We start from the raw sequence: 24,136 nt of genomic DNA, 5'->3' as shown, positions 1-24,136 counted from the left end.
AAAATAAATTCAGTAGATAGTAATAATGTTTCTATTTTATAGGTTAGGAACTTGTAGCTTGTTCAACCTCATAATCCTTTAGTAGCAGAACTACTTATATACTGCCTATACTAATTTTTTTAAACTTTTTTTTTGTTTGTTTGTTTTTGTAGTTTTTGCTAAAGGGTACATGCATTCATAAGGAGAGGAGGAGTGAGAATTCACCCTGAGGGGAGTGGCCACACCACAATTCCTTCCCTCCATTTTCTTCTTAGGATCTTGGGCACTAACAAGCTGCTGAGTCCTAGACTCCAACTGTGCGGGCAGCCAGGTAGGATCCAGTGCCTTAACCTCCATGCCTCCTCTAGCCTAACATACTGTTCTTTTGAAAAGTTTGATTTATTTCTTCCATGAGTGAGTAAGGTGGGGAGGAGAAATGTCACCACACTCCTGACAGGGTCTCAGTGCTGTGATCTGCTTTCAGCCTCAGCCAGCTCTGGAGCACAGGCACCCCAGGGCCCAGTGTACTTAGTTGGTCTCCAGTTACAAACGGACACCCTTCTCGTGTGCATCAGCCTCGCAAAGCCTCACGTTTCACTGTTGTACCTCCAAGCAGCTCCCTGCCTATCATGTTTTATATTGCCTTTCTCAGCCAAGGATTCTCATGAGACCTGTGCATCCAGGGGCCCTTTTGGCCAAAAGAGATCATGCTATCACATTATATACTTCTATTTATTTTTTCTTTTTACTTCAAGCCATAATTATCAGTTGTAGGGATTAGTAATACTATAATATAAATATTGGGGGGAACCAGCAGTTAGCATGATGGCTATGTCGCTGGACTCCCACGTAGTCTACCGTGGTTCACGTCCCGGACCCGGTGGCTTAAAACTCACGCTGGGCATGTGTGCGTATGTGCCCAAGATCCCGAGAGGAGAATGGAGGAGAAGGGATTGCGGCGTGACCATCCCCTCTGGGGGGTGATTTCTCGCTTTCTGTCTCTATGTCTCTCTCTGTCTTTCTGGCGTGCGCACGCGCCCTATAGAAAAAACCTCTCAAAAAAAATAAATAAATATTGGGGCTGGCACGCGGCTTAGTGGTTGAGCCAGTGGACTCCCATGTTGTCGACTGTGGTTTGAGTCCCTGACCCAGTGGCTTGAAACATGCTGGGTATTTGTGTGTGTGTCCAAAATCCTAAGAGAAGAATTCAGGGAGGGGATTGCAGCCTGGCTATCTCCCCTAAGAGGTGGTGATTTCTCACTTTCTGTCTCTCTGTCTCTACAATGAGCACATGCACCCTGTAGCAAAAATCTTTCTCTCAAAAAAAAAAAAGTATACACACACACATATCAAAACTCCAATGTAACAAAGTATTATAATGCAACAGCAATGGCAGAGCGTTTAGTGTTAAACTCGGCAGCAATGAAGAGGGTGTAGACTCATCTTGAGAGAGAACCTAGTTCCAGTGACTAGGTCCACCCAACTGCTTGCTTTAGTGGCCAGCTGTGACATCCGCTCAGATCTGCTACCAGGAGGCAGAGCAGATATAACAATGGCCTTTAAACTTTATTGCAAATTACTGTTTGAGCTACTGAAGGGTGGACAGGGTTTTGAAAGTTGGAGGACATAAACCTTGTATGCGGTCTCAGGATCCATGATTATTGGAAATTAACAATGCTATTTTACTCACTCTTTTCTTTTCTCTCTTTCTTTTTTTTTGCTATCTTAGAATGTTGTGATAAGAATTAACTACGTAGACTCAATTTTTTTTGTAAATTTGTTTATTCTAGGGTGAGAGAGAGAAAGGCAAAGAAACAGACAAGGTCTCCACGCTGTGATTTACACCCCCAGCTTCTGCCAGCCTGGGTCATAGGCACATACACACTCGGTATACTCAGATCTCTGGCCATGAGCTGGCAGCTCTCCTTGCTTGCAGAGTCAGTTTTTATTGAAGCACCACTGACTGGTTCTCGGGGTTCACATTTTGATGGGAAGACCCAGGAGAAAAGGCAGCAGTAAAAACTTAGGAGACATTTGGACTTGACCATATTGCAGTTGATTAATGCCACTTCATCTTGGTCCCTGAAGGTTCACTTTCTTCTCCATACTCTTCTGTTTCAGAGGATCAAACAAAGTACCCTAACTTTCTTTTTTTATATTAAGATAATCCTATTTATCATGGGTCCTTCTTCAGAGGTAAAGATTAGCTGTTGTTCTCTGATACTTACAGTGAATTTGAGAAGTGATTAAACTTAAGTTTTCTTATTTGAGAAGAGTGGGTAGAATAATATCTGTTTTACAAAAGGGCAACTAAAAACTGAAACTAAGCTGAAAAATGTAAATACATTTTATAAACATAAAGGCATTTATAAGTATTTTTTGTTATTTTATTTTACTTATTTATTTATTTTTTTTTAGAGAGAGATTTTTGCTATAGGGCACATGCCTTCATCAGAGAGACAGAGAGAAAGAAACTAAGGAATAATCCCTCAGGGAGGATGGCTCTGCAATATCTTCTCCTCCATTCTCCTCTCAGGATTTTGGGCATGCATACCACGTTCTGGCATTTAAACCCCCAAAATGGGCAGCATTCATTAAGTGTCGATTTGTGTGTATGCGATTTTGTTTAAATATTTTTTCTATTTTTTTTCACTGGATTGTGTATCTTTACTTTTGAATTGCAAGAAATATTTATATAGTATAGACACCAATATATATTATTTGCTAGTATTTTCTCCTAGTCTATGGCTTATTTTTTCACCTTCAGTGTCTTTTGAAGCATTAAAACTTTAATTTTGATAACATCCAATTTTTTAATTATTTTATGGATCATGGTAGGGGACTATTTGTCTAATCAAAGGTCGTGAGGATCTTTCTCTTCATTATTCTAAAATACAGGTTTTTATAGTTCCAGCTCCTACAGTTTATTGTATGTTATCCATTTTAAGGTAATGTTAGGTGTGGATGTGAGGTTTAGGTCTAAATTCATCTTTTTACATCTGAGAATCCAATTTTCTCAGTACGTTTTGTAGAAAAGACTATTTTTCCCCAGTTGAATTGCCTTAGTACATTGGTTGAAGTTCAATTAAGCATAAAGGTAAGGATTTTCTTCTGGACTCCCATTCTACTGCTTTGATTCATATATCTTTTCTCTTGTCAGTGCCACAATATTTTGATAACTGCGTAATTATAGTAAGTTTTGAGTTAGAAGAATAAGTCTTCTTAGTTATTCTTTTTAAAATTTTCTATTTTAGATTCTTTCCACTTCAATGTAAGTTTTAGGAACAGTTTGTCCATTTCCATTAAGAAAAACAAACCTACTTTAAATTTTGATAGTGGTTACCTTGTATTTATAGACAAATTTGAGGAGAATTGCCATTTTACTAACATTGAACATGAAGACTGCATTTCCACTTATATGTTCTTTCATTTCTTTCTTCAACATCTTGTGATTTTCACTGTAAAAGGCTTGTGCTTTTTGTTAAATATAATTGTAATTTTTTTTTGTTTTGAGACTTTTTCTTATTTATTTCTATTTATTTATTTTTGAGAGAGATTTTTTTTTTTGGAGAGTTTTTTTTTTTTTGGGGAGGTTTTTTTTTTTTTTTTTTTTTGCTATAGGGTGCATGCGCTCGCCAGACAGACTGAGAGAGACAGAGAGACAGAAAGCGAGAAATCACTCCCCCGGGGGGCTAGCCATGCCACAATCCTTCTCCTCCATTCTCCTCTCGGGATCTTGGGCACGCATGCACACGTGCCTGGCATGAGTTTAAGCCACCGGGTCCGGGCCTCGAACCGTGGTCGACTACGTGGGAGTCCAGTGACATAGCCATTACACTAACTGCTGGTCCCAGAAGATAATGAGAGCTAAGACCAGTCTCACTGACCATTTGTAGGTTATGCTACGGAAAGAGTTTTAGAAGTCAGTGTTTTAAGAGTCATTAGAAGCTAGGGCTGGCTGATATTTAAGATTTTAGGGATTTCAAGTATTTATTCATTCAGACCAGCAGATGGAATGGCGGTTAAGGTGCTGGATCCCACATGGCTGTCTTGCTGGTGGAGTCCTTGACCTTCAGCTTGAAAACCACACCAATTGTATGTGCATGTGTGTCCAAAATTCTTAGAGGAGAAGGGATTGTGGTGTGGCCACTTCCCTTGGGTGGGGGGTGATTTCTCATTTTTCCCTCTGTCTGACTCTTTTCAGGGAACATGCATATATATATTCACTCATTCATTCATTCATTAGGTGTTTATAATTAAACATGTCCTATGTTCCAGCAACTGATTTAGGAATTAAAAAAAAAAAAAAAAAAAGATTGAGACTTCCACTTTGTCTTAAAAAACACATTAGAAAAATATAAATATGTAAATAACTCATTGCATTATAGTGAGAATGTTTTTGATGGAAGGCTTTTCTTTTTCCTTTGAAGGTCATGGTTGGTGATAGTAGAGAGAGGCAACCATTTAAATAGAGTCTACAATTCAGAATTGAAATTGCAATGTTCCATGTAGATTAGAATTGCACTGCAGTAGTGCTTAAGAAACACTTTGAGTACTACTAAATCAGCAGAAAAAAGGGCAAAACAAAATTTAGAGAGGGGTAAATATATATTTTAATTATTGAGATTTACACTGTACTTTTCCCAGGGGGAAAAAATGCCTAAGCTGCACTAATTATCATGCTATTTAGCATTAATCTGTGTAAAGATGATTGGCTTATTTAAAAGCTGATTAGATTAATGCTATTACCTTAATAATGGTTACAATAATTTAAAAAATACCTTATTATGTTTTAAAAGCCCAAGTCACTGTTGAGAACAGAGTTGAGGGCTCTCGTATGTTCTGTGGGCACCAGTGGGGTTTGGTCTGCTCATAATGTAGAGAGGACAATAGTTTATGGGAGAATATGAAAGAACATTTTATTTTTGTAAGGATTATTTTTCTGAATCACTAGTTAATATAGTAACCTTTGTATTTATTAATGAGAACATTGGATTTTTTTTATTGTAGGAAGTTTTTTTTTTAATCTATGAAGTTTACTTATGTTTTTCATTAGGAAATTAAATATTAATTAGACAAAGACTGAGAAACAGGACAGTGAAAAGGGTAAATATTCCTTTTTTCACCTTCAAAATAATCAGTATTATTAATAATAAACTCATGTGTCCTTGTATTCCTTTCTCTATTCAAATGTATGTGTTTGTTCTTTTATTGGTTTGATAGTGTTCAGATTGTAGTTCACAAATAACGATGTATCTTTTTTACCGTTATTATTTTAACATATATAATAGCAAACACATAGTCATTGTACCATGCCTTTCATACTTTCTTTTATTTATCAGAAGGAAAAAAAGGGTAGGAGAAAAACAACTAAAATGAACTCTCTAGTTATTGTCTTATGTACCTTTTTAATTAACTTGTTTAATGAATATATAATTTATAGAGTAACTTTTAAAGAGTACACCTTATTCTTGAGCCCAGGACTCTAGGATTTTTAAAAAGTATATTCTTACAGATCTCAACGAAAGCAAAGGAGAGAGAGAAAGTCTGAAGGAACCAACCTGGGAGCTGTGAAGTAGTTGGCAGAGGTGTGAGAGGATCATGAGGTAATGGGTTTATTTCCATAGAACAGGTTTCCTACATTTAAGCTTTCTTATTCAAAATTAGAAAAAAAAATGTAATTGAATGAAGAGACAAATCGGAAGAAAAAGAAATAGTTCAAATCCTAGTCTCATTAATTTTTTTTTAGTAAACAAGCCCAGGCCACTTGCATTATATTTTTTATACTATCATTAGAACCTGATTATTTTAACAAATAGTGTCAAATTCCACTATTATTTTGAAGAAAACCTTCTTTCATTTCAAATTCGTCTTTTTTTTAAAAAACATCTGTCTTCTTAAGGGTTTGGGAAAATTCATGTCTCCTATTTGTGTAGATAAAATATTTCATTTCTATCTTTAGGTTGATTCTGTTTAGGTAAAGGCAATAGAGAGCTAGTTAAATATTGTGTTTTATTGTGGGATAGTCAAAATGCTAGATGGAGAATCCAAGTTGGTGATATGCTATTTTTCTCGAAAAATAATTGAGAGATCAACCAATTTACGTGTGTGGATCTTAAGAGTTTCAGAGAGAAATAAGATGAAGAAACAATGCATCTTTTCTAAAGAAGTCTTTATCTTAGATTCCTGTATAGGAAACAGCCTTCAATAGCCAAATGTTAGTCGAACTTACCAAATATAAATATCTGAAATCCAACTTCTGGTCGCTTTTGCCTAATGGTGTGTTTTTTAAAAAATCCCAACAATCTCAAATCTGCTACTGACAGTAAAACTGTGATAAACATCCTGAGGGAAACCGAAGAAAATATTTCTTTCTTCTCTTAATTTCATCTACCAACCATTTACAAAATCTCACCAGTGTTCTTCAAGTTCTTCCTCAAGTTTTATTTCTTCTTCTTTATTCTCAGGAGCCATATTCAGACCTTTATTGCTCGCTTGCTCCTTCATTTCTTGTTTCCTTCCTTCCTTCCTTATAATTTGTCTCTGTGGCTCCGAGTTCTTCATTCTTTTTATTATGCAAAATGATGCCCAGGTGCTTTAATCATACAGCTTGCTTGCTGAAGTCTGTGATAACTCAAGTAACATCAGCCTACAAAGTCCCGGAAGGTAAGGTGTGTATACTCAGTGCCTGGGACAGTATCTATTATATAGTATAACCTGACTATTTATTCAGTGACTGAATAATGACTATCCAAAGCAAGGAGATAAGAGGTAAAGAACTAGTATAACTATGTGAGCTTTTCCTGTTGCCTTAATTTTTCAGATAAAAAATCTCAAATCTTAAAGAAATGAACAAAATATTCTAAAAACAAACTAACAACAAAAACAACAAGAACAAAAACACCCAACTATAGCCAGTTACATCCCTCTAAGACAGACATTTTGTTTTTCCACATGGAATGTGTTTGGTGACATTTCTGATTGTCACACCTTCAAGGGAGGGAAGGTTACCATTATCTAGTGGGCACAGGCCAGGGGTGATGCTAAACTTACTACAATGTACAGGCCAGCCTCCCCAAGCAAACAAGCAAACAAACCATATCCAAAATGTTAACAATGCTGTCATGGAGAAACCACTATTAAGATTTAATAAGAAAATGCTTTACATTTTTCTCTCACTCTCTATTCAGCTTGTATAGTGAAAAGACAGAAAATCAAGAAAAAAAATCTGTAAGATTAAGGGGTCATAGGCTTGGTGGTAAAGTATTTTTTTTTTCTTCTCTTTTGTCTTCAAGTGAACTGAAGAAAGCTCAAAGAAAATCACCCAGAGATTTGAAGATAGTTGAAAGCTTGAAAATGGCATTTCACACCCTAGCTAGATGTCTGCTGAGCAGCAGAGACTCCTTCACTTCTTTTACTGTTAGTGAGGAGAAGGGTGAAGGGAAGAAATTCTTGGAAATATCTGTGTACATTTTGAGGGGTTTAGGGTAATAAATAGACTGGCACCTGGCTTCCACTTGGAGAATTCTGAAGTTAGAAGTCTGAGCAGTGTGTGGTTAAAGCAAGACAAGAAAGGAGGGCAGTGAGAAGCAAATGGAAACTCCAGCTTTTTGTTTTTTTAAAAAAGCAAGAGTTTCCTATGGACTAACTAAGCACCTCAGAAGGTAACTGGGCCTATGATATTTTGATGAAATCATGCCTATGACGATAGCTTCCTTAGGCAAAGGGTCCCCAGCAGTATGAAGTTATATGAGACACACTGATAGCAGGAGATGAACAGGTGTTGTAAGGGACCAACTGGATATTGTTTTGCTTGCTTGAGAAAATTATACAATGGGGAGGTCACTAGTGAGCCTATGAAAGTTGCAAATGCACTCCATGGAGAGCTAGCAATTAAGCATCAGTCACTGGAGGAACCAATGGTCAGGTGACAATAGCACTTTGGTCCTGGTTTCTACACTTTTGCCTCCTCCTGAGTACCAATACAATGGGGGAGGAAAAGGATCACTCAGCAACAGAAAGGAAAAGAAGGAGTAAATATAAGAAAAAGCAGGGCTGACTCCATAGAGCAGCAATAATGTGCTCCTCAAGAGTATTCAGATCCTATGTGATCATGGTTTGAATCCCTAGCCTGGTCAAACTGAAGCATGCCAGGCACACACATACAAGTACCCAGGATCCAAAAGCATGGAGGGTTGGAGGATAGGGATTGCAGTATGACCAAATCCTGTGGAGGATGTCATTTCTAGCTCTCTCTTACTATCATATGACTGTGCACACATGGTATCATGCATAAAGAAAAAAAAAAGAAAGAAAAAGAAAAGGTGAAAGGATGAAGAATGAGAGCTTATCTTCTTTATAGTGGTTTCTAAGACTGGCTCATACATAATTTGATGGAAGAGTCTACTGAATTGGTTAGCAAATTGCAGTTTTGTTCTAGACTCTTCCATATAATGTCTGAAAGTGAACTCTTTATAAAATGTGATTATTTCCCATAAATGAAAACAAGCCAGAAAAGTTGTCGGAATCACTCAGGATGTTGCCAAGGATCAGAAAGGGCATCTAGTCAGGCATGTTTTTTTTCTTTTTTTTGGGAGAGGTTTTAGCTATGGGGCACGTGTGCTCACTAGAAAGACAGAGAGAAAGAGAGAGACAGAAAGAAAGAAATCACCCCACAGGGGGGATGGCCACGCTGAAATCCCTTCTCCTCCATTCTCCTCTCGGGATCTTGGGCATGCACGCACATGCACCCTTTGTGAGTTTAAGCCATTGGGTCCGGGACTTCAACCGCAGTTGACTACATGGGACTTCAGCGACATAGCCACTGCGCTAACTGCTGGTCCCTCTAGTTGGGTATGTTAGAAGGAACTCTGGAGGAAAAAGTGTTTCTGGTTTGTTTCTCATAGATTTCAGACTGTAAAAAAAACCAATTATGTTAGTTTTTGTTACATACGTAATAGGGATCGGTATCATATATTTTAATGTTTATATGCTCTAAATCATTTAATGTTTGTAATAGTCCAAAGATAATGATTATTCCCATTTAAAGATGAAGAGAAAAGGCTTAGAAACATTAAATAACTTATGATGAAGTAAATGGTAAGCCTTTTCTTGCTTCCTGTTTTGAATATTTCCCCAAATAGTTAATGATTCTGCAGAAACAAAAATTACTTTTAATTTCTGGAAGTTCTGAACCACCAAGAAGGGAATTTTAGAACAACTAGTAAATAAATTATTTCCTATACAGAAATTAACATGGTAGTTTAAGCATTAGAACAATCATGTTTGTTCTGCTTTGATTCATAGCCACATGTACCTCAGAGAACGCCTAAGATTTTTTTTTTCTGACAGATTTATATGTTCTTACTTTACGCCTTGATATTGCGTTCAGCCATAGCATCCTGTCCTTTGGCAGTAGAGCTATCTCTATTCTGAATTATTAAGTATGTTGACAGTTGAGTGTGAGATTATTATTTTTTTAGTGCTATATTGAAAACTCCACATAATGGTGGAGGAATTCATTTAGGTGATGATCTGACAATTTAGCTTGGAGTAACTGGTGTCCACTTTTCTATCACCACTTATGAGTGTGAGAGTATATGTTTGTCTAGAGAGGTGCAAACACGCAACAAAAATTCTACTAAATCCTGCTGTTAGTTTTCACTGTTTGTTTTAAAAAATCTATGAGAGCTCTGATTCCGGGTGTGAAAGAAAACCATTTTCCTTTCTTCTGTGTCTTTTACAAATGATACCAAAAGGATCATTAGATAAGTATGCCCCCATCTAAGGATGCAGTGAGACAGAAGTAAGCACTCATCTTGCCAGGGTCTCAAGTCTAAATTGGGCTTCTTTTAAAATATTGATGAGGATACAATTATTCATAACTGCTCATCTCCTGGGAAAAATCGATACCTATAAAGTATGCAAACCTTTGCATTTCTCCCTTTTATTTATTTGAATTGACAAGTAAAAATTGTAAATATTTATGGTGTACAATATGATGTTTTGATATATGTGTACATTATGGAATGACTAAGTCAAACCATTTAACATATGTATTACCTCCCATATCATTTGTGTGTGTGGGAGGGTAAGAACCATAAAATCTACTCTCAGCAATTTTCAGATATATAATACATTGTTATTAACCATGATGTATAATGAATCTCTTGAATTTATTTCTTTTGTCTAACTGAAAGTTTATGTTCTTTGATCAAGATGTCTCTAGTCTTCCACCCCTGTTCTCCAAAGGTTCTGGTAACCAACATTTTCCTCTTTATTTCTATGAGAGTTTGACTTTCTTTTGTATATAAGATCAAGTGGTAACCACCATTTTCCTCTCTATTTCTGAGTTTGACTTTCTTAAATTCTTCATATATGTAAAATTGTGTGGTATTTGTCTTTCTATGCCTGTCTTATTTCACTTAACACAATATCTACTAGGTTCATCTATGTTGTCAAAAGTGAGAGGATTTCTTTTTTTAAGGATGAATAGTATTTCATTGTGCATTTACACTACATTCTTTATCAATTCACCTTTTGATGAACATTTAAGTTGATTCCATATTTTGGCTATTGTGAATAATTCTGCAGTGAAAATGAAGTGCAGATATCTCTGACGTACTGATTTTAATTTCTTTTCCTATATTACCCAGTAAGGATTGTTAGATTACATGGTAGTTATCTTTTGAAATTTTTAGGAACACTCATACCATTTTCCATAATGGTTGTGCTAATTAACATTCCCACCAGCAAAATACACGAGTTCCTTTTTTCCCACATCTTTACCAACACATATTATCTTTCCACTTTTTGATAATAGTCATTTTAACAGGTGGGAGGTAATATCTCATTGTGGTCTTACTATGCATCTCTTGATTAGTGATGTAGAACATTTTTAATGTACCTATTGGCACATCTGTATGCCTCTCTTTGAACAATGTCTGTTCAAATCATTTTCTCATTATTTAAGGTTACTTGTTTTCTTACCATTGAGTTATTCGAGTTCCCCATATATTTTAGATGTTAATCTGTTATCAGATATGTGGTATAGTTTGCAAATATATTCTACAATTCTGTAGGTTGCCTCTTTACTGTGTTGACTATTTCCTTTGTTGTGCACCTTTTTAGTTTGATCTAATCCCATTTGTCCATTGTTTCTTTTGTTTCCTTTACTTTTTATAGTGTATCAAGAAAATTATTGCCCAGACCAATATCATTGATAGTTCGTTTCCCTATGTTTTCTTCTAACATCTTTAAAGTTTCAACAACCTATATTTTAAATGAAGTTTCATCAGATCTCAATCTATTTTTCATGAACTTTTTGTCTTCACTCTACATTTAACATCTTGAATACTAGATTCCCTGAATTGAGACTGTCCATTTTGAGTATAATATCTACCACTCTTGATGATGAAAAGGTATTTTTTTCCATACATTCATTACCTCCCTCTTCTTAAAATTTTTCTTTCATTTACTCCTTCATTTGATCATTTATTTATTCCCTAACATCTATTCTTGAGTTCAGTAATTCATTCAATAAGCCTTTATTTAATTTGTTTAATGATATATGCCTATATATGGAGAGAAACAAAAACAAACAAACAAACAAACATGAACTCTACAGTTCAGTTAACCAAAACTGTTACTAAGGATTTATGCATTTTTATGTCAAGAAGTCTGAAATTTTTGAACAGCTCATGGCATGGTGGTTGAGGTATCTGGATCCCACATGGCCAACCATATGGTTTGAGTCCTGGACCTGGTGTGTGTGCATGCCTGAAATCTCAAAAGGAAGAAGTGGAGGAGAAGGGATTGCGGTGTGACTGGGAATGGTGTTTTCTCATCTCCCCCTGCCCCCTCTTTTGTCTCTACAATGAGTACACACACCCTCTGGCAAATCTTTTTTTTAGAAGTTTGACATTTCTGAAGCAGCAGATGGTGTAATGATTATGGCATTGGACTCCCACATAGTCAACTGCAGTTCCTGGTGACTTAAAACTCACATTGGGCATGTGTGTGTTTGTGCCCAAAATCCCAAAAGGAGAGTGGAGGAAAAGGGACTGTGGTGTGGCCATATACCCTGGGGAATTATTTCTTACTTTCTGTATGTGTGTCTCTCTCTGTGTCTCTGGCAAGAACACACACCCTATAGCAAAAATCTCTCTTTAAAAAATGCCCACAATTGAAATTTCTACAACTTCTTGACTTACAATTCTTTTTTCTTAGATACCTTACTCCTAGATTAGTGAAAAGCAAAAATATCCACCCAGCTGCACAAACAAAATCTGGGAATCACCTTCATCTCTTCAAATCTAGTCAATCACCAAGTCCCATTGATTCTGCAAATTAATATCTTAACATTCTAGATCCTTCTTTTCACCTCCTTGTCACTACCTTATTCCTGACACTATTTTCTATTTCATTGGCTATTACAAGAATTTCCTCACTGGGTTGTCAACACTCATTTTCTTTTTTTTTTTCATTTCTCACCCACTTTCTAAAAACAGCATTTAGAAAATAAAAAATCTTTTAGTTTTCATTCCTTGCAGAACAAATTTTCAATAGGTATTTATTGCCCCAATTATGAAACTCTAAATCCAAGATTTGTAAGCATTCCACAATATCATATGTAAACATTCTCATCATGTGTTGTGCCCACAAAGACTTATTGTAGAACACCAACCCATTCTTTTGCTCCATTAATCCTTCTGGCTTAAACATCCCCCCTCTATTTCCTTGCAACACTCCTACCTCCTTTGCAATCTCTGTCTGATTGGTTTTCAAACATCTCGAAGTTTTGACTCAGATATTCGCATTTGGACTAAGTTGGATATCTGGAAATATGCTCCTAGTAGCTTTGTATTTTTTCTGTTGTACCACTTACCGCATATCCCACATTTAGTTCGATGAGGCTTTTTTTTAAAAAACTAAATTTCCAGTATCTGACACATAGTGATACACAGTAATATATGCTAACTTAAGGGATCTTTCTGAACCTAGTATTTTTGTGAATTTTAAGCCTAGGTGAAAAATTTTGGATATTGATATATAAAGATATACACACATTCACACACAGGCGCACGCACACACACACACACACACACTCACACACACACACACAGTGCCCCTGGTTATTGCATTTTATGTACTATGCTCAGGGAACTGGGGAGAGTGCTGTACAAGTCTAAGGATTGGATTGGTGAATACTTCTTTACTTCATCAGGCTGTTAATCCTACATGCCCGTGGTGATAAACCCCAGAAAATCCGGATAATCCTATATAGTATTCAGAGAGAGCTGGAAACAGCTATAAATACACATCAAACTGTCAAATACCATTATCATTTAGAGAACTCTGTAGCCTCTTCCAAATTATATTAGCCTATTCCTGCTTCGTGAAGACTTCCCAAGCCTTTCACTCTACCCCCTGCCCCTGCTCATTACTCTTTATTTCCTGTATGTTCTATGGCTGGCCCTGTCTACCTAATCCTCTCCCATTTCTTCCCCTTCCTCCTCCTCCTCTTTTTCATTCATTTGTTTCTAGGCACTTTTTTCCTTTTACCTCAATTTCACCTCTAGGAATTCTTCTATCCTGATGTAATTGTACTTCCTTTTCTCTTCTTCCTTCCCCCACTCCTTGTATTCCCTTTTATGTGATGCCATTGTGTTTTTCCTCATTCTTTCCCTTTTCTGTATCCCTTTTTCTGTCTACTTTTTTCTTCCACCCTCTGGAGTACTATAAACATCTGCCTCTTCAGGTGTGTATGTATGTGCTTATATGTGGGGTTGGGAATAGGTGCTGGATGACCACACTAAGCCTGTATCCTCCTGTACATCATTGTTTATTCTACATCAGCATCCATGTGACTCACAGGCAGGGAAAGTAGTTGAAATTCCACAGATAAGCAAATAATTCTTGGCAGTTTCAAAATGAAAGCAACTGCAATGCCAAAAGGCTTCTGTTTACCACACAAAACAAATGTTGTTACTATTTCAATTCCAAAAAAGGATCTTAAAAGCATCCTTTCACAAGAACATTGTTCTAGCCTTTATGTTTAATTAGATGTAAAGAAAATCTTTTGTTATTTTGTTACACAATTTAGGCCTGGCTAATAACCAGAGATAAATAATAGTTTATCCCTGTTGGGTTCTGTAGCAACACTCTTCAGAATAAGTGCATGTGTGTAGTACAAATTCAGCAGAAGGCCTTTCCTGTACTTATTTTTCTTTCATCCTCGTCTTGATTCCTTTCACCTTATAATAATCCTCTTTATTTCTCTTTTTCTCTCTCTCCTTCCTTCCTTTCTTCCTTCCTTCCTTCCTTTCATTTTCTTTCTCTTTCTTTCTTCTTCCCTACCTCCCTCCTTCTTTCCCTCTCTCCCTCTTTTCCCTTCCTCCCTTTCTTCCTTCCTTCATAAGCTTTGTAGCATGGTTTCCATATATACTTTTGGAAAAAATAGCCTGGTTATTTTCCTCTATTCCACATTTTGTATATTCCCAACTAGAGCATCTCTCATTAAAGCTAAACTTTGCTGCTGAGACTGGATGGGATGGGAGAAGCTAAAGGCTTCAGAATAGAGGTGACTGCCTTATATTGTGCTGGCAAGGTAAGCTACACAAGTGTTTTTTCCTCCCTCCGTATACACAGTTTCCACCCCTCTGCCTCACTGAACTAAGGTGAGAAACCTCTGTTGAGATTTTTAACTGTGTGCTGTTTGCTCTCAGCTTACAGTTTTAATTTTGTTTTTGACACAAGCAACACATTCTGTCAGCTCTGAACACAGTAAGTATCTTTGTGCTTGCTGCTGTTCTGATACTTCAGTATGAGTAAGATGGCTAATACACTGGCAAGTACCCCAAACCCCGAAACAGATGTCTTCTAGCACTGAGGCAGACAGTACTGTTTTAGCACATGCTGAAAGTCAGGAGACCTGAGCTTTTGTTCTGACTTGGCCACAGACACCCATTTGGCCTTGAGCAAATTCTTTGGCTAATCTGGGTCTTTAAGCTTTTATCTGCTTTATATAATTGGCATTCTCATTGTGTAATCAAATCAAATGCTATACCTAACAAATTTTAAGAAAAAATGTAAGTAATATTTTAACATGATCTGGAGTGAGCATCTACCTTTTGAAAACACAATGATCTATATAATCCCTTATGTGCCATGGTTGATGCTAGAAACATTGTTTCATTTTCTCAATATAATAATCAATGTATTACTACATACTGCCATGCCTGTCCTCCAGATGAGGACACTGGGGATCTAATAAATTTTAGAAAGGGTTCATGGATTCACAGGAAGTAAAGTGCATAACTAGGACTGTACTCCATGGTTATTTGGCTCCAGATCAATGGTTTTGGTTTTTTTGGGTTTTTTTTTTGCACCAACATATACATACACACACACGTATATACAAACATACACACACACAAACATTCAATTATCTTAGCCCATTTTGTTTTGCTATAACAAAATACTACCTTTTGGGTAATTTATTAAAAAGAAGTATATATTTCTCAGAGTCTGAAAGCTGGAAAGGCCCGGATTCAGGCACTAGCAGGTTTGATGTCTGGCAAGGGCCTGGCCTTCACTTCCAAGCTGCTTCCTTGACTGCTGCATCCTCCAAAAGGTTCCTCCCATGGAAGAGGAGCAGAAGAGGATAAACCCATTCCCTCAAGCGTTTTTTAAAATGGCATTAATACATTCAGAAGGACAGAGCCTTCATGACCTAAACACCTTCCACTAGGCTTAACCTTTCAACACTGTCGAATTTGGATTAGATTTCCAACATAATGAGTTTTGGAAGGCACATCATTAAAACCATGGCATCAATAATGGAAAATTTCTTATTTTATCTGCTAACTCTTCATTCCTACTGTTTTTCTGTTATGATTACTAAGCAGTTTAATATTGTTTAGTGTGTGCTAGGTAAAGTTGGAAGTAATGTGCAAATTAAGGAATATAACAAAGTGTCCGAAATCTGTTTATCCTTGTTCTGCATTCCTATTTTGTGCTCGGTGAGGGATTCCTCAAAGTTATCTTTCTTGTGTATGAATAGGATTTCGTCTTCTTTAAATTGATGATGCTAAATTCCTTTAAATAAATGTATTTCCATGTGATATTTTTCTTCACTGTGGATATTGCAAAGGGCAGCAGCAGTGTTTTTCACCCTGTGTGATTCGTGGGGCAAGGACTTTTGCTGATTTGCTTTTAGACTTCTCAGTGATTCTACATAAAGAGCTAGAGTGACTTGATAATGGCAATGAAAGGAGATGTAGCAGTACCAGTAATAGCAGTAACAGCAGAATTGTGAGTAGTAGTAACTGCTGCTCGAGTAGGAAGAAGACAACACCAGAAGGGATGACGCCCCAAACCCATTTAAAAAATACATTTTCAATTGGCAGATAACATTGTATGTATTTATTATGAACAACATGATGTCTTGAGGTACCTTGTGGAATGACCACGTCTAGATAATTAACACATGCTCTACTGCACATAGTCAATAGTTTGTGGTGATACCATTTAACATCCACTCCACAGAATGACAACTCCCTCGTGATCTCACTTTCATGTGGAATCCAAAAATATTGATCCAAAATCTCTTTTCTTTTCTTCTTTCTTTTATGAAGTTTATTTAATTCTTCTCATGAGACAGAGACAGAGAAAGAGACAATCACTCTCAACGTAGATAATCTAAAAACAAACAAATAAAAAACAAACAAAAAAACCCAAGTTTTTTATTCTCACTTTCTGTTTAGCCAAATAATGGGCAACTGTGTGTGTGCCCGTGTGCACAAGTCAGCCCGGGAACCAAACTCTGATCTTCTCTAAGACTTCAAGCATGGCAGAACACTATGCTACTGCTGCACTGCCACAGGTGGACCTAAAGCCCCCTGTCTCATTGCCTGCTTCATATACTTGAGTAGATCTCTACTGGTGCTAGCTGTGGTCTCCTGTTCTTGGCTCTTTCGACATGGGAATGACGAATATTCTGAATTCGATTAGATGCTCTCTCCTAGGAACTTGGAATTTGGACTGGAAGACAGAACATACTTAGGGTGGTATCCCATGAATGGTGAAGGCACAGGACCCCAGTAACTGTGGTTCCTGAGTGACCCTAATTGCTGTGTGCCCAAGGTGTCGACTCTTCTTCTTCCACCAAGTAGCATTCAAACTCTCTTCTCCATCCCCTTTCTTGAGTTAACTTTTTCATTTATTTGCAAGCAGGAACATCTTATCTACTGTAACAATAATAATACTTTTTGTTGAGTTTTAGTAGAAGCAAACAGGCTTGCATCATAGTCGCTATCATATAGCCTTCACCATAACCTTATGAAATGGACACTATTATTATTTCACTTGTCAGATTAGCAAACTGAGGCTGACTGATACTAAAGATATTTTTCAGATTACACTTGTAATAAAGGCTCAGCTGACCTAGCTTTCTGATGCTAACAGTGATGATTTTAGCGAATATGCTATGCTCATTTATAGCAGCTTATACTAGCAAAAGTTAATACTAGAAATAGAAAGAGGAAATGTTAAGGGATTGTGGTTGCTGAAGAAAATTAGGCAGTGGTAGAGGTAGTGAAGATTTAACAAGTCTTTTAGAGGGCTAGGAAACAGAATGGAAAATTTATAGTAACTGTGGGGAAGCATTTCTGACCATAAGGTTTGTAAGCAGGGGAATAAGTTACTGAGGGGATAGTAAAATTAAAAGCTGTAATAAAATATTAAATAACTATTCATATGGAGCAGTTTATGTAGACTTTAATGTGAAGGCAGGGAATTGGAATTGAATTCAGCCTTGAAAAATGTTGTGGACTCTTAGAAGCGTAAAAAATTTAGTAGCTAATAAAAAGGCGTTTTTTTCCTCCCCGTAAGGATCCCCTTGTAATATGCACAGCTTGTAATATTACAAATATTAAAATTATTTATTTTACTCTAAGCATCAATGATTGGGTGTAGTAGCTGGTTAGATAGACTGAAATTAAGTAAAATTTTAAATTCCTTTGAAAAGATGTGAATTAATATAGACTCCTGGTATTACTATTTGAAAATTCATAGAAATATTCTTCTAAACTGTTGAATAATTTCTTTTAATGATAAAATGAATAAATCCTTTTCCACTCAAACAGGGTATTATATAGGTTGTAAAACTATAAGTAAGTAAGATTGATCTCAGTTCTCTAAGTTATAAATATTCTAAGTATTCTAAGTTATAATGGGGAAAAAAATCTAGAAAAGACTGAGGTAATCCTCAGGAACCAACATAGATATACTAAAAAAAAACAAGTCTTTTAATCTCATTTTCTGTTTAGAGACTTGATAAGTTTGTAGCAGTAGAAGGTCTATGATTATGATCATAGCAATGAAAGAATCAAGTTGAAAGTGGGAAAAAATATGAATGAGTGTTTGAACCTAATTATCAATTGCTCTTCAATTTGGAGGAAAGGAACAGATTTCTATGTAACGTTGCATTGCTGCCATCTCAAATCCAAAAATGTTATCAAAAGCTATCAAATGATTAGAAATGCTAGTTTTAACATGCATTAAATATTCATACATACATAATGGCTACGTGGCTGTACTCCCATGTAGTCGAAACAGTTTGAGTTCTGGACCCAGTGGCTTAAACTCACGCCGGGCACGTGTGCGTGTGTGCCCAAGATCCTGAGAGGAGAATGGAGGAGAAGGGATTGCGGCATGGCCATCCCCCCTGGGGGGTGATTTCTCGATTTCTGTCTCTCTGTCTCTCTCTGTCTGTCTGGCGAGCACACGTGCCCTATAGTATAGTATATGAGGGGTCTTCAAAAAGTTGATGAAAAATGCTTATTATGAAAAAAGTATGCATAGATTCCAAAAGGATTTTTTGCACCAAAATAAACTTGAACTTGATTCTTATAATAGCTAAAGTGAATTTTATCTGTTACACAAGTTTATATTCTATAATCTTGTAGTTTGCATTCTTTTATACATGGCATATTTAGTTCAGCATTATGTTTGTGAGATTCATCCATGTTCTTGTGTGTAGCAATACTTTCTTAATCTTATGACTGTATAATGCTTTATTATTTGAACATTGTCTCACTATTTTTAATCTTTTCTACTATCAAAGGACATTTGGGTTGTTTCTATTTGAGGATTTTGTGAATAGCTCTGATATAAACACCATTATACAGTATGTGAACATGCACACATAATTCCGCAGTGTATATGCCAAAAAGAAGATTGCAGGATCATAGGGTTTGCATATTTTTAGCTTCAGTAGAAAAACCTGAAGAGTTTTCAATGTGATTGATGCAATTTATGCTAACACTAGCCCTGTATGAGAGGTCTTGTGGATTCACATTTTGAACAACTTTTCATAGTCTTCTCCATTTCAGTCATTGTGATGAGTGCATCATGGCACTGATTGTGATCTTGTATGTTTTTTCAAAAGATACATAATTCAATAAAAACATCCGTGATGTCCAATATACTATTCATTGTCTTTGAGTATATTCACAATACTGTGCGACTCTCACCACGATCTAGTGTCAGAACATTTTTATTTTATTGCCCTAAAAAGAAACTCTGTACCAATTAGCAGATGCTGCCATTTTCCTTTTACCGTTGTATCTCAGAAGACAATAATGTATATTTTGTCTTCGTGGACTTGTCTATGCTAGATATTTGTGTCAATATAATCATAATTTGTGGCCTTTGTGTCTGGCTTCTTTCACTTAACATGATGTTTTTAAAGGTCTTCTACATTGTGGTATGAATCACAATTTCATTCTTATGGCTGACTACTATTTTATCATGCTTATCCATTTTAGATTTCAAGTGAATGGACTTTATTTATCCATTCATCCATCAAGAGACATTTTTTTTCCACTTTTAGTTATTATGAATAATGCTGCTATGGACATTCATGTACAAGTTTTTGTGTGGAGAAATGTTTTTAATTAGGTTACCTTAGATGCATTCCTTAGTGGAATCGCTAGATCATATGCTAATTTTTTTCTCTTTTTTATGATATTCATGAGTGTAAGAGAGAGAGCGAGGAGAGCGAGAGAGAAAGAAATACTCTCAACAAGTTCTTGTCATGCTGTGATTGCTTTTCACCAGTCTTCCAGCTTCTCAGGATCTTGGGTACTCTGTGCATGGTAAGTGTGTTTTCAAATCAAGTTGGGAATTTGAACAACCAGTTAGCCATATGACTTCCAGCCTCAGAGGCAACTTGTATTGGCACTATATCTAGATTTCCATAGCTAAAATTCTGTTTACCTTTTTTTTTTTTTTTTGGAGAGGTTTTTGCTATAGGGCGCATGTGCTCACTAGAAAGACTGAGAGAGACAGAGAGATAGAAAGCAAGAAGACACCCCCCAGGGGATATGGCCACACCGCCGGCCCTTCTCCTTCATTCTCCTCTCGGGATCTTGGGCACGCAGGCATATGCGCGTGACGCGAGTTTAAGCCACCGGGTCCATGACTTGAACCACAGTTGACTACATGGGAGTTCAGCGACATAGCCCTTACGCTAACTGCTGGTCTCCTGTTTAACTATTTAAAGAACTACCAAACTGTTTTTCAAAGTGACTGCAGTATTTTACATTCACCCATCATTGTCTGAAGGTCCCAATTTCTCAAATATTTATTGATAGTTCTTATATTCCTTTTTAAAATTGTAATGGTATCTCATTGTGGTTTTGATTTGCATTTTCCTAATGGCTGATGATAAATGTTTTCTCATGTGCTTTATTCCATTAGTATACGTTCTTCAGATAAATTTCTGTTTGGGTCATTTGCCCATTTATTAACTGGGTTATTATCTTGTTATTGATGTAGAATTCTTTATATGTTCTGGATACTAGGCCTTTATTAGATATACAATTTGCAAATATTTTCTTCTATTCTCTGGTTTGTCTTCTCACTTTATTGAACAAGTGTTTTTAATTTTGCTGGAGCCTAATTTATCCAACTTTAGGTCAGTTGCTTGAGTTGTTGGTATCACATCTAAGAAACCATGTTTAATCCAAGTCATGAAGATTTGCATCTATGTTTTTGATGAGTTATATAATACATTCATGCCATTGATCCATTTCGAGGTGATTTTTGTATACAGTATGATGTAGTTTCCAATTTTATTCTTTGCTTATGGATATCCAATGGTTTTAGTACCATTTATTGAAAAGATTTTACCCATTAAATTGTTTTAGCACTCTTGTTGAAAATTAGTTAGCCATAACGTATAAGTGTTTATTTTTTCAATTTTCTTTTATAAATAATGGTATTTAGAATTATTTTGTATGCTAATTGTAATATATATATATATATATATGTATATATATATAGTTATTCTTGAAGTCTTTGTACATTTTTGCCATTCTATTAGATAATTTTTGTTTCTGTATAAACCAGAGTATGTTAGCATTCACCAGAGAGAAAAAGAAGGAGCGAGAGAAGAGAGGAAGAAATCACCCTTCAGTGGGGGTGGTCACACAGTAATCCTGTCTCCATTTTTCCACCTTGCTGAGATTTTGAGCATACATGCACATGCACTTGGCATGTTTTTCAAGCTGCTAGGACTAGAATTCAAACAACATGGTTGGCCATGTGGGACTGGCTCCCTTAACCACTAGGCCATGGGACTTGTACTTCTCAACTGGTTTATAGAAACTCTATGAATTCTTATACTATTCTCTATCAGTATATGTTTCACAGGAATTCTCTCCTCTTTGTGGTGTGATTTTGACTCTCCTAGGAGTGTCATCATTAAAAATTCAAAACTTTAATGCAGTCCTATTTATCATTTTACCTTTTATAATTCATTCATTATGTATCCTGAGGAAGAAACCTTAGCATATTCAGATTTTTAGTTTAGGAAAACATTTTAGTTTTTAAAAAATCTTTATTGTTGGGCCAGCTGATGATATGGAAGTTAGGAAACTGACTCCCACATGAGATTGGGGAATATTGGGCCTGGAGATTTGAAAATCGTGTTGGACACATGAGCAATTGTGCTAAAAAATCTCAAGACATGAATGGAGAAGAAGAGATTGTGGCATGGTCATGCCCCCGGGAGGATGATTTCTCACTTTCCCTCTCACTCTCTCTCTCTGGCAAACTCATACACCCTGTGGCAAAACTAAAAACAAACAGAAAAAGAACCTTATTATTTCACCTTTCATGATTAGATCTAAAATCCATTCTATAAAACTTTTAACGAAGAGTTAACCCCATTCTGCTTAAGTTATTTCTAAAGATCCAAAATGGTAGAACTCTCCCAAATTCATTCTATGAAGTCTCCATCACCTTTATCCTTAAAACAAACAAGGACAGGACAAGGAAAGAAAACTATAGACCAATATATCTGATGAATATAGATGCAAAAATTCTCAGTAAGATACTAGCAAATCATATCCAACATCATATAAAAGAGATTATACATCACGACCAGGTAGGCTTTTTTTTTTTTTTCTCCCAGGGATGCAAGGTTGGTTCAACATATGTAAAACCATAAATGCAATACAACATATTAACAGGAAGAAAGATAAAAGTCATGTGATCATATCAATTGATGCAGAAAAAGCATTTGATAAGATACAACATCCATTCATGATCAAGACTCTCAGAAAACCAGCATAGAAGGGTCATTTCTCAACACAATAAAAGCTATCTATGGAAAACCCATAGCTAATATCATCCTGAATGGGGAAAAGCTGAAAGCTTTCCACTAAAAACTGGTAAAAGACCAGGATGCCCACTTTCTCCACTCCTCTTCACTATAGTACTGGAAGTCCTCGCCAATACAATCAGAAAAGAGAATAAAATAAAAGGCATTCAAATGGGAAAAGAAGAGGTGGAACTATCTCTATTTGCAGATGATATGATTGCATACATACATGACCCAATGGTATCCATGAAAAGTTCCTGGCAGTAATAAATGAATATAGTAAAGTTGTAGGATACAGAAATCTACAGCATTTCTATATACGTACAGCAGGCAGACTGAAATAGAACTGAAAAAAAGTAATTCTATTTACCATAGCCACAAAAAGTATACGATACCTAGGAATAAATTTAACCAAAGAGTTGAAGACCTCCACAAGGAAAACTATGGGAAGCTAAAAAAAAAAAAAAATTAAAAAAAGAAAAAAAATTAAAAAAGAAAATGACACAAAAAAGTGGAAGGGACAGCCCATGTTCCTGGATTGGAAGAATTAATATAATCAAAATGGTAATTCTACCCAAATTAATCTACATATTTAGTGTAATCCCCATTAAAGTGCCAGAGACATTCTTCACAGATCTAGAAAAGACAATCATACAATTTGTCTGGAATCATAAAGGGCCTCATATTACCAAAGCAATCCTGCACAAGAACAGTGGATGGGCAGCATCTCACTCCCTAACTCAAAAACATACTACAAATCTGTGATAATCAAAACAGCATGGTATTAGCACAGAAACAGAGAGGACAGGTGTTCCAATGGAACAGAATAGAGACTCCAGAAATAACTCCTAAACATACAGCCAACTGATTTTTGACAAGGGTAGCTGTCAATCCAGTGGGAAAAGGAAAACCTCTTTAGCAAATGGTGCTGGAAAAACTGGATAGCCACCTGCAGCAAGATGAATCTAAACCTCTACCTCTCACTATTGACTAAAATCAACTCAAAGTGGATCAAAGATCTAAACCTAAGACTTCAAAGTATAAAATTACTGTGGAAAAACACTGGAGAAACTCCGAGAGACATTAAGGTAGGCAAAGAATTCTTAAGACCGCCAAAGCACAATCAGTAATCTCAAAAATAGACAAGTGGGATTTCATCAGATTAAGAAGTTTCTGCACTTCCAAGAACACAATAAACAGTGTGAATCGGCAGCCCTCAGAATGGAATTGATTCTTGAATATGATTTGACGATAGATTTAGTGGTGTTGTTTTTTTTTGTTGTTGTTGTTGTTTTTGCCTCCCCCTCTTTTTTAAGAAAGACTTTTGCTATAGGATATGGGCACTCTCTAGTGAGACAGAAAGAGACAGAAAGCAAGAAATAATCCTCCCGGGGGACACCTGCATCACAGTCCCTTCTTCATTCTCCTTTTAGGATCTTGGGCACACATGCACACATACCTTAGTTTAAGCCACTGGGTCCGGGACTC

At 36.3% G+C, this 24,136-nt stretch overlaps 1 long non-coding RNA gene across 1 annotated transcript; it reads left to right on the top strand.

Annotated features, from left to right (window-relative positions):
- Positions 1–220: 220 nt before the first annotated feature.
- LOC102491930 (uncharacterized) lies at positions 221–20,042 on the top strand. Its single transcript, XR_333769.1, has 3 exons — positions 221–310; positions 5,495–5,585; positions 20,019–20,042. It is a non-coding gene; the product is annotated as an uncharacterized LOC102491930 (long non-coding RNA).
- The last annotated feature ends 4,094 nt before the right edge of the window (positions 20,043–24,136 follow it).

Source organism: Tupaia chinensis, unplaced genomic scaffold (genome assembly GCF_000334495.1).
Source record: "Tupaia chinensis unplaced genomic scaffold, TupChi_1.0 Scaffold000093_1, whole genome shotgun sequence".
Lineage (NCBI taxonomy): Eukaryota > Metazoa > Chordata > Mammalia > Scandentia > Tupaiidae > Tupaia > Tupaia belangeri.
The sequence above is the reverse complement of the archived record's forward strand: the minus strand, read 5'-3'. Positions and strand labels throughout refer to the sequence as shown.